Raw genomic sequence first — 21,727 nt, forward strand, 5'->3', positions numbered from 1 at the left:
AAAATTTATTGAAAAAATAAATAAAGTAATGTTTGGTATACACATAATAACTAAAAAGACTTTATAGTTACATGAATTTTAAAATAGTTAGTATAAAATAAAGAAGAATTAACATAATTTAAACTTGAACTGAGGAAAATACGAAAAAGTTAAGGGGGGAAATTATATTTATTCAAAATAAGTAATATATTGTGTATCATTATTCAAATTAAGTTATGTGAACGGTTAAAAATTATCTAATAAAGATGTTTTATTTTTAACTATTGTACTAAAACAGGAGGAAAAGATTAATAATCCAACCAAATTAGCATAAAAGTGAAATGATACAAAATTTGTATTCATCGTACTTTCCATTCTTAAATAAAAAAAAAATTAATTGTTTTGTTTAAAGAATATAAGAGAGTATGAAAAGACAAAATCTCTTACAATGATATTAAATATCATTTATAAATGGATTTTTAATTATTTTTTATTGAATTGAAATTTAAGCAACAGTCCACATATATGACTTAAAAATACATTTAAATATTTAGGTTATAAATCTTTTCCTATCACAAAACTTCTGTTGCAGTTACAAAACTTCTTGGCAGTTACTACAAGCTTTTCATCAAGGGCAGCAGTAATGGTCTCCTCCAGCCACTTTTTCATTATTTTTATTTTTTTTATTGATTGTTGTTTGATTTTATTAACTTTCACTTATATTTTAGCGTATTTAAAATAATATTTTTTATTGATCATTCTTCTAGTAAAAGGTATTATGGCTACATGTGTTTTTGAACTCCTAATGCAAGTTTTTTTCATTGGTTTCTTCTTGGTCTATGGTTCTTTGGGATTTCATGGTTTTTGTTTTTTTTATGACTAGTTCCTTTATTCGTTTGCATATGATATTTTGTTGGTTCTCAGATATATGTGTACGAGACTACGGTAAAAACATTAGTTCACTTCGTATATTCTTCAGGTTTTCTTCCTCTATTTTTAATGCTTTGGGATGTCAGAGTGATCCATCTATGTATGTCGTTGCCTCAATTGTTCACGTTTTTTCTCATTAGGCTGTCACTAGTCAATCACTACTATATTTTGATTATGATAGACATGAATATATTTATCCTGTATGCATGTGACAAGACGTTGTTGATGATGTTTTATTCGACCAATGAATATATTATAGTTCTACTTAAAAATAATAATAGACAACGTCAATTCAATTAAACCTTCAAATAATAGTATAAATTATAAACTTTAAAATTTAATCGTATTAAATAAGATTTTAATTTTAAAATTGTACTTTTATTTTTAATAAAATAGATGTTGTTGGAAAAAAATTAAACTTTTTTTTTAAAAATCAATATGTTTTTAGTATTATAACCCTTTTATTATGTTTTTGGTCAATCAAACTCAAAATGTCAAATTATGTGAAAAACATCATTCTAAAATTACAATGCAAATAAGAATAATATCTCAATTTAATCTAAATAATTTTTAAGGAAAAAATCTTTAAATTAATTTAAATTTAATTATTAAGACTGAAAGAAAAGATGCCGGTTAGCATCACACTGTCCGTTGTTTGATGAGAAATAAGAAAAACATGGGTAGTTTTTAAAGCAAAATGACTTGGCGAGAAGCAAACAGAAAGTCATTATCTCCGTATGTTTGAAGCGGTCGGAGTTTCGTATCAATTAAAAGTGAAGACAAGAGAGTGGCTTAGCACCAATTACACAATCCCGCATCTTTAGCGTTCGGTTAAAAATGGTCCTTCTGCAGCCTGGTCTCAGCTATTTCGATCGCACGTCTCGCTATTTGGGGGCGTCCCGTCTTCACACACGCAGCTGCGAGCAGCCATAACAGCACTGGACACAAAATGAAGCAATTAAAATGGATTTCAAAGAAAACATCTCAGTTAAACATTCCTACTATGTATGTTATAATCAAATGATTTAACGGTGATGACAAGCATAATGATAGCATAATACAATAAACACCAAGTTTTACAAATTAGAACTTGAGTCAATATCTAACAATGTTTACAAAAACTTACCCCACCATATCTATTTTTATGAAGTTCAATAACGCTATAATATATGTCGATATTATTACCAAGCGCAATGCGTACCTGGCCATGATCCCCCATTGTGGTAGCTCCATCGGGTGTTTTTGGGATCACATCCCGTTATGATCCGCCATAATTGCAGTGGACTGTTCAGGAGTCGCCAATGATGACAGAATCGCGATACAATTGCCCAAGCAGAACCATCGGAAATCCATTCTTGCAGGGCTGACATTACCGATAAAGTAGCCACCACGAGCCGGCATGAAATAAAAAATCCATTCTGGAAGAGAGTCTGGCATTACATTAAACTTGTTGACTGCAGTATGAGAGTACTCTTCTGTCTTGAAACGATATATGTCACTGAGCTGCTTAAAATCTAGCCAAAAATAACTTCTCATGTGATAGCTCACACCTTAAAGCCCTGAAGAAAAGAGCTTGGATTTCAATGGGATAGCCGTATACACCCTGTAGACACGATGACAAGAATAAACCTCACCCCACGTTATTTAAAGATAAAATATGAACATATCAGTTCTCAAGCTAAATTCACCCATGACAAATTATATGCTAATGTATGTTTCGACAAAAAAGGTCCGCACATTCTTACCGTATATGCACTACAGCTTATCAAAGGATCCAAATATACAAGCATGTTATCAATCTCAACCACTTGAATATATGAGACAAAGGATGGTCTAACACTTAATTCAAATCAAATAGTCATCACCATTTCAATTATAAAATTGATTGTGGCCTATATAGTAAGCAGTAGTCGAGTATATTATCCAACCACAAAGGAAACAAAAAAGTCGAGTTATTTTCAAATACATCAGAGCAAAAGAAATTTTGACTTATGATATGTTAAGACTACTACAATTTTTAGGTGACAGTGGTAACTGGTCACAGACCACTGCCACTAATCAAACTTGAGTTTCTTCTAATTCCCATTATACAAAGAAAATATATGAAAATAATGGTTATCGTATTATACTTATTGGGTTCAAACTTCAAAAATCTTCATCAAGGCAAAAAAAAAAAAATATCTTCTGCTTCAAGACATATCAGCAACCAAACAAACATGCTAGAACAAGGAAAAGGTTGAGTGGGAAATACAGGACGTATTTCAATGGATGAATTATGATTGGATTATTCGAAAGAAAAAAAAAATTATGATTGGAAATTAGGAATAGTGCATAGTGCATTTTACTACCATAGCATTGTTTTCAATGGCAAGCTGAGAAAGTAACTCATATTTGCATGCTTAATTAATTTTCAATGCAAGATTAAAAAAAAGATGCAACTTTGACCGAACAATACTTCTCACCACTGTGAGTTAAATCTAGGACAGTTTTACATGAGAAGCTAGGCAGAGCACATTACATATGCAATATCAATAGGAAAGCCCATGCGATGCTGTGCAAGTTTCAGATAGGAAAAAATCAATTTGATGCTATAGGTAACAGAATATGTTCCGTGAAAAGCTCACCATTCTACGATCAATCATGCAGCAACCATCCGCACAGAGAAGCGTGGGAAATGTGTTAAATCCTTCAGAGAGACATAAAGCCAGAATTAGGCGCATACCCTTCTGGCTTTCTGGCAACTCTGCCAATGAGGTATCTCCAGTAGACTTTGTATATGCACGAAGTAAAATGATCCACCAAAATCCAGAATCTACAGGAGCAACTCTTCCTATTGCACTCTCACCAAAATCTGCAATCAGTGTCTCACTGTTCCTAACCGGGTCATGGAGAACTTTGAAACTGGCTGGCATTACTCCTTCTCCTAACTGAAACCGATCAATCTTTTTCTCCCATGATTGAAGTCGAAGGGTCTTCAAAATGAAGTTCTTTACTATTTCCGGTTCCCCATTCATCAGGAAAGCTAATGCGCTAGGGACAAAATCTCTCACAAAGACCTTTGCAGAAGAAAAAAAAATAAGCAAACATATTTACAAACTAGAGCATTCTTTGCAAACTCACAAAGTTGGTTTCATATGAGCTTCAAAAACTAGGAGAGTTAATAAAGAAAACAGAATCAAATGGATAAAGCACTACAAAATCTAAAAGACGAAACCTAGTATGATATAACATAAAGATAAATCGAGGGAAAACAAAAAATATGAACTGGATGAGTTCAATTATTGAATCAATAACAGTAATCAAATAAAACCATACAAACAGGAAAAAGTAAAATACTTCTATATCTTGCACCATCTAACAATCAACACAATAAATGTCCTCAAGGACTACATTCTATCCATAGTATTTAGAAGAAAGAAACATAAAGTACAGTGCTGAAAAATATGCTAATTGTGTCTTTTTCTTTTGAATTAATACCAGACACTGACTTTGCTCATGATACAAGAAAAGTAGTTCTTGTAGTCACAAACATTAACTGCAAAAAGAACAGTCATAGAACTGCAGGCAATTAACAAATAGACATAAATTCAGCTCATTTACTGAAATTAAAACATTTAGTCACCATTAACAATACAATAATCAAGCCTCGTGACATAGAGAACATGTGGAGTATGTGCTGATTGAATTGATATTGCTTTTAGCTGAGATGGAGGCATAAGGTTTGGAGATTCCATATTGGTTGCAATGGACGAGTGCAGCCAAAGTTTACAATTGTCATGGTGAAATCATGTTGATCATCTGCTATGGTTTGTTATTTGTATTCTAAATGCAATGTTCTTTGTTACGGTTGCAAGGTCTTTGTTTGCAGTTGGGTGTTTCTGGTTTGTTTAAGTATGTAACCTCTTCGAATTCTCTTTTGCTAATAAAAATTTTATATTGGCTGAGCAAATAAAAAAAATATGGGGTTACAAAAGCAATGTGAGCTTCACCTGATCGTAGTTTAGATTTTCTTCAGAATTATCCAATGCTGCAATAGTCCCGACCGGTTGACCACGAAAATACACCAACGATCTTCTCAAGGCATCCCAAGCTTCACCAACCATTGGATGTGCGTCAAAACCAGTGTAAGACCTTGGTGTATTCAAACCTGACCTTTTCCCCGCAGGCAAAGAGATAAATTCCAGTGGCTCGTATATTCGGGGTAAACTAATATCAGTAGCTCTGCCTTGATTCAGTGCAATAGATAGTTCATTAAGAAACCTTTCATCCAATGAGCTCTGCCTGTCTACATTCAGGAGCCTTGGCTTCTCTAGCAAATTTGAAAAGTCGCCTTCTTCAAATCCAGCCAATGTACAGGGTACATCCCCATTTTTCGTATTTTTATTCTGATTAGCATCCCCATCCGGAGACGACATTTCCGAATATGTATTCTAAATGTTAAGCTGAATTGCAGTAACCTAATCCTGATTCAAGTGTTCTACAACCTACAATTCAAAAGGAACAGGACTCAAATCATCGGTCACTTGATTGCAGGTTAAATTACAGTTCAAGACTGATGGAAGGAGGTCATTAACTAACCTTTAAATGAACTGATCAAAACCAACAAGGCCAAAAATTCCTGGATCAAACAGAGAATCAGTTCGTGATTCCGTTAATTTAATCCCGTGTTTGCATTTAATCAAACATAAAGTTAACGAATAAATGAAGTGAAAAAAAACGAATAAGAATAATTTACTCAAAAATTCAATCGTCTAAACATTCTTAAAACACACATTGACGATTCAACCAAACAATTAAAAAGAAACAACGAGTTTAAGATCAGAGAGTAGAGCTTTGCATGAATCAGATACGTTAACATTTCATCGTAAAAGCATATTAATTACTAAAAAAAAAGAGATAAGGAGATAAGAATAACTAACCAATTTTTTATGAAAGCAACTTAAGCAAGTCTTTCAAGAATCCAGGAGAAGAGGAAAAAATGAAAGAAATAAGCTGAATTTGGAGACTAATGAAAGCAAGTGAGGCTCCTAGAGCTTTACCTGCTCAACCGGTAATTCTCGTTTGCAGGATTTGGAGGAGACCGGCAATTGGGCATGAAAATTGAAAAGACTTTACTACGAAGACATGCATGACAATTTTAAATCCGCTAAGCCTATTATTTGATAGAATTACTAAGGAAAACCTCAAATTTCACTTTGGTTTCAAATCAGTCCCTAAACTTTCAATTACACCTTTCGGTTTCCAATTTGATCTCGAATTGAATCACATTTTAATCGAACTAAGTTTTCTCCCTTAAACACAAATTCAATTTCTTGGAAAAAAAAAATAGTCTTCAAAAAATATTTTTCAATCATATGTCTCGAATTTTTTTTTATTAAGATTTCGGGATATTACATGACTAGTCATAGAATCTCGTGCACCATACAATCAAACTTGTGCTTTGAGTACCATACTATTTATATACTTCAGGTATCACACTCTGGTCTCGTGCTTCGGGCAACATATTGTACTCGTAGTATAGGCATCATATTATTCTCTCGCCCGCAAGGCGCAAGCGCTATACTATTCACTTGTATATATGCTTTTCCAGTATTTATGTCGTTTGCGAAAGTTATACGGTTAATTAAATTGTGTAAAAGTGATTTAGATGTGAAATAAACTTATGAAAAGGTTGATCTAAGCGTGATTTATAAATTGTTATTATATTTCAATGGTAGTATGGTTATGGAATTATATTATTTGCCTTACTATGCTTGAAGCTTAGCTTGTGTTGTGTTTTCGTGCATCAGTTCCACGTGCATGTAAAGCTAGCTCCGGAAGCCACGTTAAGGTTATCAAATTCTTAGTTTCCTCAACATAGATTACCTTGTTGGATATATGAACTGCAAAACTATACTGTTAGCACTGGCTGGAAATATAAACAGTAATTAAAAGGAACAAATTCGTAAACCGTGTCATGGCAAAAACCACTGTCTTAGAAACGAATTCGCCCCAATGTGTGTAATCGCTGCAGTAGGCGGACCGTCACCCGAGGTTAACACGGTCGCTCTGAATTCCGTACACCCGAAACCGGAGTGGACTGCTGGTGGTATTGCTCTTCTGATTGGAAAACACTCAGAGAGAACTCACAGAGAGAACTGTAGAAAACACTTTTGTAAGTGAATTGTGAATGTTTGAGAGTGAGTTGAGAAGTTGAATATAGCTATCTATTTATAGGCTAGAAATGGGGTTAATATCGTCCATAAAATTTCAGGATTAAATCTCTTTTTTTGTAACAGCTGAAACGTCTAGATGAATCTGACTCAAAAATAGTCCAGGTTCATTGCATCATTATTCAGCTGTTATAACTCCTGAAATTATATCATGTAACCCTTGGAATTAAATCAAATAACTCCTGTAACTCCTGATATTAACAGCTTGTCTCCTCTGTACAAAGTTGGAAATCAATCCAGATACATCTTAACGTTTTTTATTTAATTTAGGAAAAAGCTGTTTAATTTCTGATAACTCTCATAAACTACCTGTTATTATTTGAAATTAAACAGTCCTCAGCAGCCTATAAATATCAGTTGAAATCTTTCACATTTTTCTATTTGTTTCTTTCAAAGAGAAATTCCTCAAGAATTTTCTCTAAAAAGATAGTATCCGCGCGGACGTGAAGAAGACAAGTATTACCACGACCACGAGCCGAGCCGAGCCGAGACGAGACTGACGAACAGCGACGGCGGTGCGCGAGAGTCCCCCTTGTTCTCTATCACTCAACAAGGAAGTGGGAAAGCCAAGCCTTAAATACCATTCCCAATAGTATTTCCAATACTATGTGGGATTGAGCATTACCAACATTCCCCCACTAATGCGAAAGAAATCTTCTGAAACTCAAAAACAAACTTTCCAGAAGTGCAATAGCGGATTAGTTGCTTAAGCACTAGTGAACGTTTCTGAAACTAGTACATAGTGATGATGAGCAATCCTTCTCTTAGATAAGTGAAACTAGTCTGGAACTTTCTAAGATCAGGGTAAACTCATAACACATAACTAACCCCTTCATCCACCTGAGTCCTCGATGTGTAAGATATATATATACAAAGTATATATTTGACCATCTTACCTCAGGATTCTAGTAAGTGTGCTAGAAAAATGGCCCAACATTTTTCATAGAAGGCGGCTAACCCTTCTCACTTACATAGGTTATTTTCATCAAGTTTATCTCAACATAAACCACCCTTTAAAAAGGGATATGAAATAATTAAGAGCTTTTATAATAGCTCAACCTCACAAAGGGTATGGTGACTTTCTTCAAGTTCATTATAAATGAACCACCCAAACTCTGGGCTAAGAAGTCATTAAGAATAAATATTCAACCTCATTTATCGGTAAATTCAATAAGTCCTTCTCACTAGAACCATCCAAATACTTGGATTTGAATTTATTAAGAGTTTAACAAACTCAACCTTTCTGTCGGTAAGTTCATCATTTCCTACCACTCACTCTGGGTTATGAACTTTGGGCATGCACATTATTCATCATAGGGATAGGCATAGGAATGTGCACTATGAGTCTTTCCATGGTTTCGTTTGACACATGGAACTTAGATAACTAAGTTGGGTATCCACCATGAATTCCTCAATCAATGGGCTTTAGACCCATCCCCCTCGACGAATCTAGGACCAGCTTCCGACTTAACCCTTTGGTAAGTGGATCTGTTAGGTTCCTTTTCGACTTCACTACTCTAAAGAGAGCACATCTTTATTAAGTGTCTCACTGACCATGTTTATACGAATGTGTCTTTTCTTACCATTGTAAGCTTGGTTCTTAGCCACACATATCGCAGCTTGTGAATCACACAATAATGTGTTGAGTTAATCGATCTACGGAATCGGCCAAGAGGGGGGTGAATTGGCAATTAAAAATTTCGTGGAAGCTTTTGCAGAAAATTTAAGTAATTACACAGCGATTTACAGTGGTTCGACTTTCTCAAACAAAGTCTACGTCCACTACCTTATATCCACACTAGGATTTTCCAACAAATTCACTAATTTGTTCTTTCTTTGAGGCCAAAGAGATAACCTTACAAAATCCCTCAAGAGTATACCCAACTCTTGAGAACACTTTTTCCCAAGAGAAGATTACAAATTTGCAAACTTACAAGAAACCTCACAAGGTAAGATGTTGCACAATTCTAGAACAAAGAAAAGAACACTCAAGGATAATACAATTGAGTACAAAAGTGTTCTTGAAAGCAAATGAATATGGATGAAAAATAGGCTTGAATACTCAAACTTGAGGTTTGATGCTTTCTTTGATTCTCTATTGATTCTAGTTGATTGATGTTTCTTGTTGTTGATCAATGCTCCAGAACTTGTTTAAATACCCTTGAATCAATTCTGAACGTGGTGATAATTAGTGGGGATAATAGAGCCGTTAAGTGTGAAACAATTAATTTTTCTAGGTGGAGCGTCTCATGCATCGATGCATGATCAAGTATGCATCGGTGCATTCGTGTAAAATTCAAATTTGACCGTTGGAACACTTGATGCATCGGTGCACCAAGTGTGCATCGATGCATGAATGCATCGATGTTTGAAAATAGCCTGATGCATCGATGCATGGCTTGTGCATCGATGCATCAAATGCATTCGATGTTTTGAAAATATTCAGAGTGCATCGATGTATGGAGAGTGCATCGGTGCATGGAATGCATCGATGTTCAATTAATTCATCGATGCATCGATGCATGGACTGATGCATCGGTGCATTCCTTTGAATATTGATTTAAGGCTTGTTTTTGGTTCAAAATACTTTGTGAAAATTGTTTCAAAATAGTTTAAGTACAATCACAATTTTACACATTAGTAAGGATTAAAATTGATTGAAAAACTGGAGTAATAATTGATATTCGGTTAATTGAATCAATTTGTAAAATCATTTGTGAAAAAAATTCATTTAACTTAATTTGTATATCGAAATATCAAAAATGTTTTCAACAATCTCCCCCTTTTGATATAACAACATTTGAATAATTTTAAGATTTGTTTAAGAAATTATTTTGAAATCGATTTGAAAACTTACTCCCCTTACTATAGCACATCTATAGCACATCTTAAATTTTCTCCCCCTTTTTGTTAAATCAAAAAGACTCTATAAACGTTTTAAACAAGAATTTTGAAAACATTAGCCAATTGATTTTAATAATAAGCTGCTAAGATCACAATCAAAGAGAGATTAGCCATTAGTTTTCATAAACAATATTCATAATAAAATGTGAAATGCATAATTGGTCATATATCTAATGATGCAAAATGAATAAAATTCAAACCAAATATATTAAAATTAAGTTCAAACATTCAAGCATCCAAACATCCAAACAAACATAAACATTCAAATCAAAAGTTTAACAATCCAAGTTCTTAAGTTTAAAACCAAATATCATCAAATAACGTTTAATCATCCATAGCGGAATCGGGAGGAGGAGTAGGATAATGAGCTCTAACTTCAAGAGTAAGAGCATCCATACGATCACGCATCCCTCTGAAACTCAGTAATCGTAGACTCCATGGAAGCAAAACGCAGATCAAACGACTCTAGAAAAGATTGGAAATAAGGTGGCGTTGATCATCTTGCCGAGCTGGTACTCCTCGTCAATATCTCATAAGCCTTTGAAGCTCTGGATCATTATCAGCGTCAGGAGCTGGAGGAGGAGGAGGAGCACGAGAAGAAAAGGAGCAGATAGACCGGGTCGAAAAGACCATAGTCCGGTGTTCTCATCCAATTTCCAATCCGATTTCTTTAAGGATGTGATATTGATTGGGTTTTGAAGCGGAATAGGATTGTCAAGGGAGACATCTAGGCCGAGTTTGATAAACAAATTGCTTAGTAGACAACCATAAGGTAGGGTTTCTACATGCTTTGAGGGAATGATGTTTATGATATCGACAAGCGCGCTAAAGACAATATGTGGAAAATTGATTTTCTTTTTGTTCTTTATACAGTGCATCCACCATAAGTCTGTAGTACGTAGTGTGGAGTACCGACCTGCGGATGGTCTAAACCACCAAGAGATCATTAAGTGAAGAAATCGATCGTGGTGAGACCTAAAGGTACTGACACTAGCATTAGGAAGATATGGATATTTCACATCTTCATTCTCATTAAATAAACCCTCGTCATCTAAACTAAAATGAGATGCGATGGATTCAGAAGTAATAGTGATATATTTCCTAAAAGATAGGATCTAATCGCTATAGTACCGCACTGAGTTGTGTTCTGAATACAAACCGCATTGGAATAAAAGATGCGGACAAGTTGGTGAAAGACGATGGGTTGAAGAGAAAATAGTTTATCAAACTTCCATCGGCGAAGAATTGAGAGGTATTCAAATTCAAGTTTTATCATAGCTTGTAGAGAAGGAATACGCTCTTCTCTAATACGATAGGATTGGAAGGAGTTCATGTACCTAGAGTACAATTCATCCCTACGGTTTTCAGGCATGTTAAAACAAGTACTAATGAGGGATGAAGGAATATTGGATGGATTTTGAGGTCTAGGAGCGGGAGGACGGTTTTGGTGAGACCGACTCGAGGATGATCTAGGGCGTTTGGGATTAGACATGATTAGGGAAGTTGGAAAAGAAATATCACCTGCAATTTAAAAACACATGTATGCACAAAATTCAATCCCAAAACTCAAATGAGTCCTCAATAATTCAAGGTTCTCTAACATAATCCTAATGGGCAAAGTTTTGAAAACTATTTAAAATTAATATCATAATACGCATAGTTTTCATGAAAATAACACAATTGAATCAATAATTTTCGAAATAATTTTTTTTAATTCGAAATTTCCAAATAATTTTGAAAAATTATGCGTTTTTGATGAAATTCGTTGTAGAAACTAGTTTAGAATCATCATATATCCAATGCCCGATAATTATTTCAAACTAGAACTAATCTAAACTAGTCCTAAGTTCAAAAATTTAATGAAATAGAGTTTTTGTGAAAATACCTTGAAAAATTCGGATTGAGGGGAATGAGGAGATGTTTTGCGCGATTTAATGAGTGTAGCAGGTTTGTAGGATGAAAAACTTGAAGAATCCGATGTTTTCCCGAAGATTTTGAGCAAAAATAGAGATTTGAGTTGAGAGTGGGACGAACGGACGTGAGTTTATGTTTTAGGTTTTGAGAAAAATGAAGAAGATGAAGATTTTAAACCTAAAACCCGACGGATGCATCGGTGCATGGTCTTATGCATCGATGCATATTCAAGGATGCATCGATGCATTGTTAAATGCATCGGTGCATGAAGCACAAAAATGTCAAAAATCTGTTTTAAACACTTAAAATGCTAAATAATTTGGCTCTAATGGTAATGGCAACTCATATATCAAAAATTAATTATGTTCAATCAATCAAATTAATCTTCAAACTTTATTTGAACATAAAATTAATTTTTATTAAGAATCATAAACTCCCCCTAACTAATAGCAAGAATACAATCAAAAATTATCATTATAAGCATTTTTCAGTATTTATTAAAAGTGCTAAATTATTTTAAACACTAAGTGAAGATAGGTCAGTTAAACCTAATTCTCTTCTAAGTGTCCAAAATCTTTCTTTATCTAAGGGTTTTGTAAAAATATCCACTAATTGGTGCAAAGTATCAACAAATTCTAGAACTACATCTTCCTTAGTGACATGGTCCCTAATGAAGTGATGTCTTATTTCAATATGCTTAGTTCTAGAGTGTTGGATGGGATTTTTAGTGAGACAAATAGCACTAGTATTGTCACACTTGATAGGAATGGTACCTACTTCAATTCCATAATCAAAAAGTTGTTGTTTCATCCATAAAACTTGTGCACAACAACTACCGGCTGAAATGTATTCCGCTTCAGTGGTAGATAATGCAACACAATTTTGTTTCTTTGAAAACCAAGAAATCAACATATTTCCAAGGAATTGACAAGTACCGGAGGTGCTTTTCCTATCTAATTTGCATCCTCCATAATCTGCATCAGAAAAGGCATGCAAGCTAAAGCTAGAGTCTCTAGGATACTAAAGTCCTAAACTAGGAGTGTCCTTAAGATATCTAAAGATTCTCTTAACAGCTAGTAAATGTGATTCCTTAGGACATGATTGAAACCTAGCACATAAGCAAACACTAAACATAATGTCCGGTCTACTTGTAGTTAGATAAAGCAAAGAGCCAATCATTGACCTATATAATTTAACATCTACACATTTACCTCCTTCATCTAAGTCAAGCTTTGTTGAAGAGCTCATTGGAGTGTTATGAGGTTTCCCATTTTCCAGTCCAAACTTCTTGAGCATATCTTTGACGTACTTAGCTTGATTAATGAAGATGCCATCTTTTCTTTGCTTGATTTGGAGTCCCAAGAAAAATGAGAGCTCCCCCATCATGCTCATCTCAAACTCACTTTGCATTAGCTTAGAAAATTCTTGGCAAAGAACATCATTAGTAGAGCCAAATATTATATCATCAACATAAATTTGAACTACTAATAAATCTTTACCTTTATGTTTTAAAAACAATGTAGTGTCAACCTTTCCTTTTGAAAAACCTTTTTCAATTAAAAAATTTGACAATCTTTCATATCAAGCTCTAGGAGCTTGTTTTAAACCATAAAGAGCTTTTGTCAATTTAAGAACGTGATCTGGAAATTTTGAATCTTCAAAACCTGGAGGTTGTTCCACATACACTTCTTCTTTTATAAAACCATTTAAAAATGCACTTTTAACATCCATTTGATATAATTTAAATTCATGAAAACATGCAAATGCTAATAACATTCTAATTGCTTCCATCATAGCTACGGGAGCGTATGTTTCATCATAGTCTATGCCCTCTTCTTGAGTATAGCCTTGAGCAACAAGTCTAGCCTCGTTCCTCACTATATTACCACTTTCATCAAGTTTATTTCTAAAAACCCATCTAGTACCTACAGTAGATTTATTACTAGGCCTTTCAACTAATGTCCATACTTTACTTCTCTCAAATTGATTTAATTCGTCTTGCATAGCCATAATCCAATGTTCATCTTTTAATGCTTCTTTGATGTTCTTAGGCTTTATGCATGAAATAAATGCAACATAATTACAGATATTTCTAAGAGAATATCGAGTAGTTACCCCTTTTGATGGATCACCTATAATTTCACCATCCTTGACATAGTTGTACTCTCTTGGAAAAGATACTTCCCTTTCTTCAATGGTTGGATTCTCGAGGGGATCATGAGTTTCCTCATCTTTTGTTTCTTCCTTTGATGATGATTCTCCAACGTCATGTCTAACGTCATTTGCTTGTACAATACCTACATCATCATTAACAGAAGAATCCTTCCTTGGAAGGGGATTATCATCGAAAACAACATGTATAGACTCTTCTACAACTAAAGTTCTTTTATTAAATACACGATAAGCTTTAGAAATTAAGGAATAACCCAGAAAAATTCCTTCATCACTTTTAGCATCAAATTTGCCAAGATTTGCTTTACCGTTGTTTAAAACAAAACATTTACATCCAAAAGGATGAAAATAGCTAATGTTAGGCTTTTTATTTTTGAGAATTTCATATGGAGTTTTCTTTAAAATTGGCCTAATCATTACTCGATTTACAACATAACAAGCGGTATTTGTGGCTTCCGCCCAAAAATATTTTGGCAAATTATTTTCACAAAGCATGGTTCTAGCCATTTCTTCTAAAGTTCGATTTTTCCTCTCAACAACTCCATTTTGTTGAGGGGTTCTAGGTGCTGAAAAATTATGGCTAATACCATTAGAATTACAAAACTCAATAAATCCAAGATTTTCAAATTCAGTTCCATGATCACTTCTAACACTAGTGATAGAGTAACCTTTTTCATTTTGGATTATTTTTGAAAATGTGATGAAATTTTCTAATGCTTCATCTTTAGTACTTAATAATAGAACCCAAGTGTATCTAGAATAGTCATCTACCAAGACAAATGCATATTGTTTTCCTCCCAAGCTAGTAGTTCTAGTTGGCCCAAAAAGATCTAAATGGATCAATTGTAATACTCTACTAGTTGATACATCATTAATAGATTTAAAAGAAACTCATTTTTGTTTTCCTTTAGCACAAGCATCACAGATTTTATCATTATCAAATTTAAGCTTAGGCAACCCTCTTACTAAGTCTCCTTGAATTAACCATTGCAAAACACTCATACTAGCATGACCTAGTCTCCTATGCCATAACCAACTATCATGCTCATCCTTAGCAACTAGGCATAAATTAGTCATATCAATAGAATCTAAATGCACCATGTAAATGTTTCCTATTCTATGACCAACAAGCATAATCCGATTAGATGCAATGTCAATGACTTTACAACCATTAATTTCAAATAAGACATTGAATCCTTTATCGCATAATTGACTAATACTCAATAGATTATGCTTTAATACATTCACATATAAAACATTCTTAATTTGTATGGAAGAGGTATTACCTATTGTACCAATACCTTCAATGTGACCTTTTGAATTGTCTCCAAAAGTCACTTCTCCTCTATTTTTGGCGTTAAGCTCAATGAACCGGCTTTTATCTCCGGTCATATGTCTTGAGCATCCACTATCAAGGTACCATGAGTTTGAATTTGTTTCCCGTGCCTTGTAGCAATGCTCCTTTCCCTACAAACATAGATTAATTTTTGATTTTTGGTACCCAAATTCTTTTGGGTCCATATTCATTAGTTTCCAAAATCCTAGTCCTCTTAGGTATCCATTTGTGTAGGATATTTTTATCTTTAGTAGTAATGAGTTCTTTAGGAACCCACATACTTCTAATGATTTTTTCATTAGAGGGTCTTTGGGGACCTCTATGATTGTAGTTTCTAAAACTTTTTCTAACAAAGTTGGATTTTGAATTTCCATCTTTTTCAAAATGTTTTGTTCCAACTTTATCAAAAGAAGTTTTAAGATCATCAATTTTCTTTTGATGATCATCATTGATCTTTGAAAGTAAATTTTGCAAATCTAAATTTTTCTTTTCAAACTCTTCTAGTTTGATTTGCAAGTCTTTGATTTTACTTTCAAGATCGTTGTTGGTTTTGGATATGAGTTTGTTTTCATTTTTCAATTTTGAAACATCATTTTTATATTTTAAAAACAATTTCTCATAATCCGAAGCCAACCCATTGTACTCCTCAAATAACTCATCATAAGATAAATCATCAAAATCGGATGAGTTAGAGGTTACCTTAGAATCTTCCCCGAATGCCATCAAGCACAAGTTTGCTACTTCTTGTTCCTCTTCATCGGAACCTTCTTCATCACTCCATGTAGCCACATGCGCCTTGTGCTTATTCTTTGATTGACCCTTTTTCTTTAATTGTGGGCAATCATATTTGACATGCCCTGGCTTTTTGCATTCATAGCAAATGATTGGGTCATTCTCTTTTGGTTCATTTTTAAGGCCTTCGTTTCGTTTGAATTTTCTTCCTTGGTAAGGTCTCATCATTTTTCTGAACCGTTTGGCAAACAATGCCATTTCCTCGTCATCATCATCATTATTAGAATCACTCTCATCTTTTGTGGATTTGAGAGCAACTCCAATATTTTTCTTCTTCTCTTTTCCCTTTGGTGTCTCTTCAACTTTATCAAGGTCCACCTCATCTTCGAGCATCATCTCATGAGTGATGAGTGAACCGATAAGTTCTTCAAGAGTTAAGGACGATAGGTCCTTAGACTCGATGATTGCCGTCTTCTTTGATTGCCATGATTTTGGGAGGGAGTAGACTAACTTCCTCACAAGCTTTTCATTTGAGATGATCTCTCCATATGATTTGAGACCATTGACAATCGTTGAAAATCTATCCGTCATAGCTTTGATGTCTTCATTTGGTTTCATCCTGAAATTTTCATAGCTATGCGTTAGAATACTAATTTTTGATTTCTTTACCTCATATGTACCTTCATGTGTGACTTGAAGCTTGTCCCATATTTCTTTGGCGGTTGTACACGATGAAACTCTTACGTATTCATCTGGTCCAAGAGCACAAAAAATAATATGGATGGCTTTGGAGTTGAGCTGGAACATTCTTGTCTCTCATTCACTCCACAACCTTGGATGAGTGATAGGCTTGATGTATCATTCTTCTACGGCATTCCATGCTCCCATGTCACTTGCTTGAATGAAGTACATCATTCTATTCTTCCAATAGGCGTAATTAGCTCCATTGAAGAAAGAAGGCTTGTTTACGGGCATCGAATCAAGACCGGAGTCATAATTTGAAGTGGAGGCCATTGATGACTTGGTAATCGATGTAACTCTTCCCGAATCGACTCAAGAGGCCATTAAACCTTCAAATGAGTGAGGCTCTGATACCAATTGTTGAGTTAATCGATCTACGGAATCGGCCAAGAGGGGGGTGAATTGGCAATTAAAAATTTCGTGGAAGCTTTTGTAGAAAATTTAAAGTAATTGCACAGCGATTTACAGTGGTTCGACTTTCTCAAACAAATTCTACGTCCACTACCTTAGCTATCCACACTAAGGATTTTCCAACAAATTCACTAATTTGTTCTTTCTTTTGAGGCCAAAGAGATAACCTTACAAAATCCCTCAAGAGTATACCCCAACTCTTGAGAACACTCTTTTTCCCAAAGAGAAGATTATAAATTTGCAAACTTACAAGAAAACCTCACAAGGTAAGATGTTTGCACAATTCTAGAACAAAGAAAAGAACACTCAAGGATAAATACAATTGAGTACAAAAGTGTTCTTGAAAGCAAATGAATATTGGATGAAAAATAGGCTTGAAATACTCAAACTTGAGGTTTGATGCTTTCTCTTTGATTCTCTATTGATTCTAGTTGATTGATGTTTCTTGTTGTTGATCAATGGCTCCAGAACTTGTTTAAATACCCCTTGAATCAATTTTGAACGTTGGTGATAATTAGTGTGTAGATGCTAGTTTCTGTCCGGGGCCAAGTCGGAGCAGACCCGAAGCAGAGCAGCCCGAAGCAGAACAGTTGGAGGCCCAATTCAGCGACCCAATTCAAGCCCAATGACCCAACAACATTATCATCTAAGCCAGTTCACGTAAAATCAGGGAAAACCGAAAAATGATTACTGGGAGTTAACCAAAACAAAGTGGGGAAGGGTCAGTTTTACTGGAAATTAACCACTGAAAACGTGGGAGGAGAGAGCACAGGAGAATAAGGGGGCTCAGTTTTGAAACGAGGGGGGGGACCATTTTGGCAGGAATTAACATAACAAAACACAATCAAAAAGAAAAAAACAGTGAAAAGAAAACCAACGAAGAAAGGCACGAAAGATCGTCTGGATTTTTGGTTGTTTTGTGTTACATACAGAACCACAAATAAAAATAGTGAGTGTAAACAACATTCTTTTCCCTGGTATTCAAAGATCAAACGGTTGTACAACAAGAATTTGAAAATCAAAGGAAACAGAACACACGGAATCAACAAGGGTATTTATTTTATTTTCATTTTCCATTGTTTTCATAATGTTCTTGAGTGTATGTGTTTCGAATCAAACCCAAATCAAAAACGTAAAGGAATAGCAGTATGTTTACCTTAGAGATTGGGGCCATTTCCAGTGCCACGGTTACATCCTTAGGGCAGAAGCTTGTTAACTTAGCATCTTCGAGTCGATTTAGGAGATTTCGTTTGGAAAAAATAATCTAAAAAATATGTATTATGAAAATGTTAGAAACGAAATTTGTTTATTGGAATGAAAACAATAATGAAATTTTTGCCTTACTTTTTCATTGATATACTTCCTTCAGTTGTTGGGGCTTTGAGCGATGGAGGTTTGTGAGGGTCGTTTTGCTTCGGTTAGGGTTTCGTTTAGGATGTCATAGAACATAGGTGGTCGGTTTAGCCATTTTCAGTTGTACTAAGTGGTGGCCTGTGGGGACTAAGGCTTTTGGGAGTCTCGGCTGTGGGAGAAGAAGGAAGCTATAGTCGGTTTAGGGGATGAGAAGTTAGTTGAAGAGAGATGAGGGTCGGGTATGGTGGTTCAAGGAGAAGAGCGACGCTGTTGTTGGCTAGAGGTTGGTCTGGGTTTCGTCGGACCACGGAGGTCGAGATTTTAGGTGAGCAGGGAAACGGTTCCATTATGTTTCTGTCGAGAGAAGATGGAGAAGAAGGGAACATTGCGGCGTTGTAGGGGTTGGGCTTAACAGAAAGAAGGTTTAATTTTTAGGTTAAATCTTAGGTTTTAATTAACAGGGATAAAGCGACGTCGTTTAGGTGTTTAGAGTACCTATTTCACGTGTGGGTTATCTACAAAGGGAGCCATTCAACTTTCAAGGTCATGCATTCTGGTCCTGAAGTCGAATCTTTTATGTTTTAATTATGTCTTTTTATTTCATGAACATTTGAATTTAGTCCTGGACACTAGTATATTTATTTTCCATTTACTCATACATTTGGCTCATAATTCTCTTCATGTTATATCTTAGTACTTGAATATAATCTTTTCTGTTTTTTTTAGCTATCAATTGTTACATTCATTTAAATTTAATCATTATATTTATGTATATATACACTTTTTAAAATTTATAGTTTAGCATGTTATAATTTTGTTTTTATATTTAGGTCATATGTGTACATAATATGTTAATATGCATAATTTATGATTTTTAATTAAAATATATATGATTTTTTGTATGTCACGTTGTATGATATTTTTAATTTTGTTTAATTAATTTTGGCATGACATCCACTTTTTGCATAATTTGCATGATAGCCTCACGTGCATAACTCGACCTATTACATAATCGGGCTAAGGGTAATACCCTTTTAATTTAAAATTGTTTCGAGTGGCCTGTCTTAACTGATTAGATGGTCGTTTTGACTATTTTAAATTAAAAGTGTATCCCGAAAGTGAAACCAAAAAATTGATTCGTCACCTAAAATTTGGGAACGAAAGAAAAGGAAATGTTCGTTTATTTAAATTTATCGAGAAAAGGTTGTTATAACTTTTAAGATCTGGTCTCGATATTTGTAAATAATCGAACATTCTTTATCTTTCTAAAACGACTCGGTAATTTTAATTTAATTTATTTGAGTGCTTTTGAATGTTTTTAAATTTACATCTTTGTTCTATGGGATCAAAAATCAAATTAAGTCTGAATTTGTAAAGTTCATTGCAAGGACGTTAATTAATCGACTAGGTACCGATTTAGGGCGTTGTGGGGGTGCTAATCCTTCCCCACACGTAACCGACTCCCGAACTCATTTTTTGGTAACGCAGACCTCAATTTGTTGTTTTAATTAAAATTAATTTTTATTTAAAATGACAAAGCATTTTTGGGTGCCCAATCACACCCTAATCAAAGATTGGTGGCGACTCTTCGAACCGTATGTTTTGATCGTAAAAGAAATCCAAATTTTTTCGAAATGAGAGGTATTTTAAATCACATTTGTTTTTAAATTAAAAAGAGATCATTAAGAATTAATGTGGTTTTCAAAATTTCACTTTCTCACCCTTTAAGGGAAAAATCGTTTCGACAGCTTGGCGACTCTGCTGGGGACTTTTTTTAGAGAGTCAAGCCGATAGTCGATTAATTAATTGTCTAGGCAATTGAAAATTACAAATTCGTTTTAATTTGATTTTTGATCCCTTGTTTGGTTTTTAATAAGTTTTGTTTGTATTTTGATTTCTTTAATTTAATTTGATTGACAATTAAATAGTTGTACTGATCTGTTTGTTAATGATTTCAGATTAATTGTGTGAATTTAGGAAATTTTGAGTGTTTTTATTGTTTGTTTTTTTTCGCTTTTCCTCACACACTGCACAGCTGCATTGTCATAACATGAGCTAAAACCCCGCTCCGTCTTATTTAAGTAGGAGTGAGAGACAATGCCCTCGTGTGGTTTTCACCTCCGCATGGGATAGTGGAACGCTCCTGGAGCTCACGCCTTATGGTCCTCGTGATGGTAATCACCTCCGCATGGACATAAGGAGGTGTGTTCCCTCGAAATTGAACTCGATCCCCTAAAGCCTGTGATGGGCCAGGATTGAGGGTTCGACAGCCCAAGGGGGCACCGGCAAGGACAATTCGAGAACCTATTGCTTTAGAACCTAACCCGGCATATAGTGAACGTAGAGCCCGAACTTAGGTTGAACCAAACCCGAACTTAGGTTAGGATTTCTTTTTGTGGAATAACAAAGCATGGGGGTAGATATCATGTTGGGTACGATCTGATAAAGCATGATTGGGTAGTCAGCATGTGTGGGTAGGATTCTTGAATAAATTATTATCCCGACTTAATTGCTTTATGTTTACTAACCGATCTTTTGTTATCTTTGCCTTGTTTTTTTTTATGTTTTGCATTGCACGATCCATTACATGGTGTTGATTTGGGGTCGATGTCCATATAGAAGGCCAGTAATATGGAACGAACGGTTCGGAAAGAGGTTGAGGACAATGCAGATGTTCTGAGGTGGTTGGAACAGTCCCAGTTGACTAATGGAGACAGCGTGATGCCTGGATATGTGTCAGAGTTATTTGGTTACACTCACATCAACGTACGTCAGAATGATCTGAGTGAACTAAGAGAGATATGGGGAAGATGGGAAGCAGCCGATAAGGAGATGTTTTATCAGTTGTACGGCGATATTCCTTGTCTTCTGGATGTTCCTATTGACCGAAATATGTTTAGAGCATTGGCGCAGTTCTGGAATCCGGCTTATAGCTGTTTCACATTTGGTAGGGTGGACCTGACACCAACAATAGAGGAGTATCAAGCTTTGGTCCGTTGTCCGAGGTCCCAAATGGATAGAATATATACCAAGCTGCCAGTCA

The 21,727-nt window shown here is 34.8% G+C and overlaps 1 pseudogene; it reads right to left on the bottom strand.

The window, feature by feature from the left end:
- Window positions 1–1,740: 1,740 nt before the first annotated feature.
- LOC120134381 lies at window positions 1,741–5,406 on the bottom strand (annotated as a pseudogene).
- Window positions 5,407–21,727: the final 16,321 nt, after the last annotated feature.

This window comes from Hibiscus syriacus, unplaced genomic scaffold, assembly GCF_006381635.1.
Source record: "Hibiscus syriacus cultivar Baekdansim isolate YM2019G1 unplaced genomic scaffold, ASM638163v2 tig00110597_pilon, whole genome shotgun sequence".
Lineage (NCBI taxonomy): Eukaryota > Viridiplantae > Streptophyta > Magnoliopsida > Malvales > Malvaceae > Hibiscus > Hibiscus syriacus.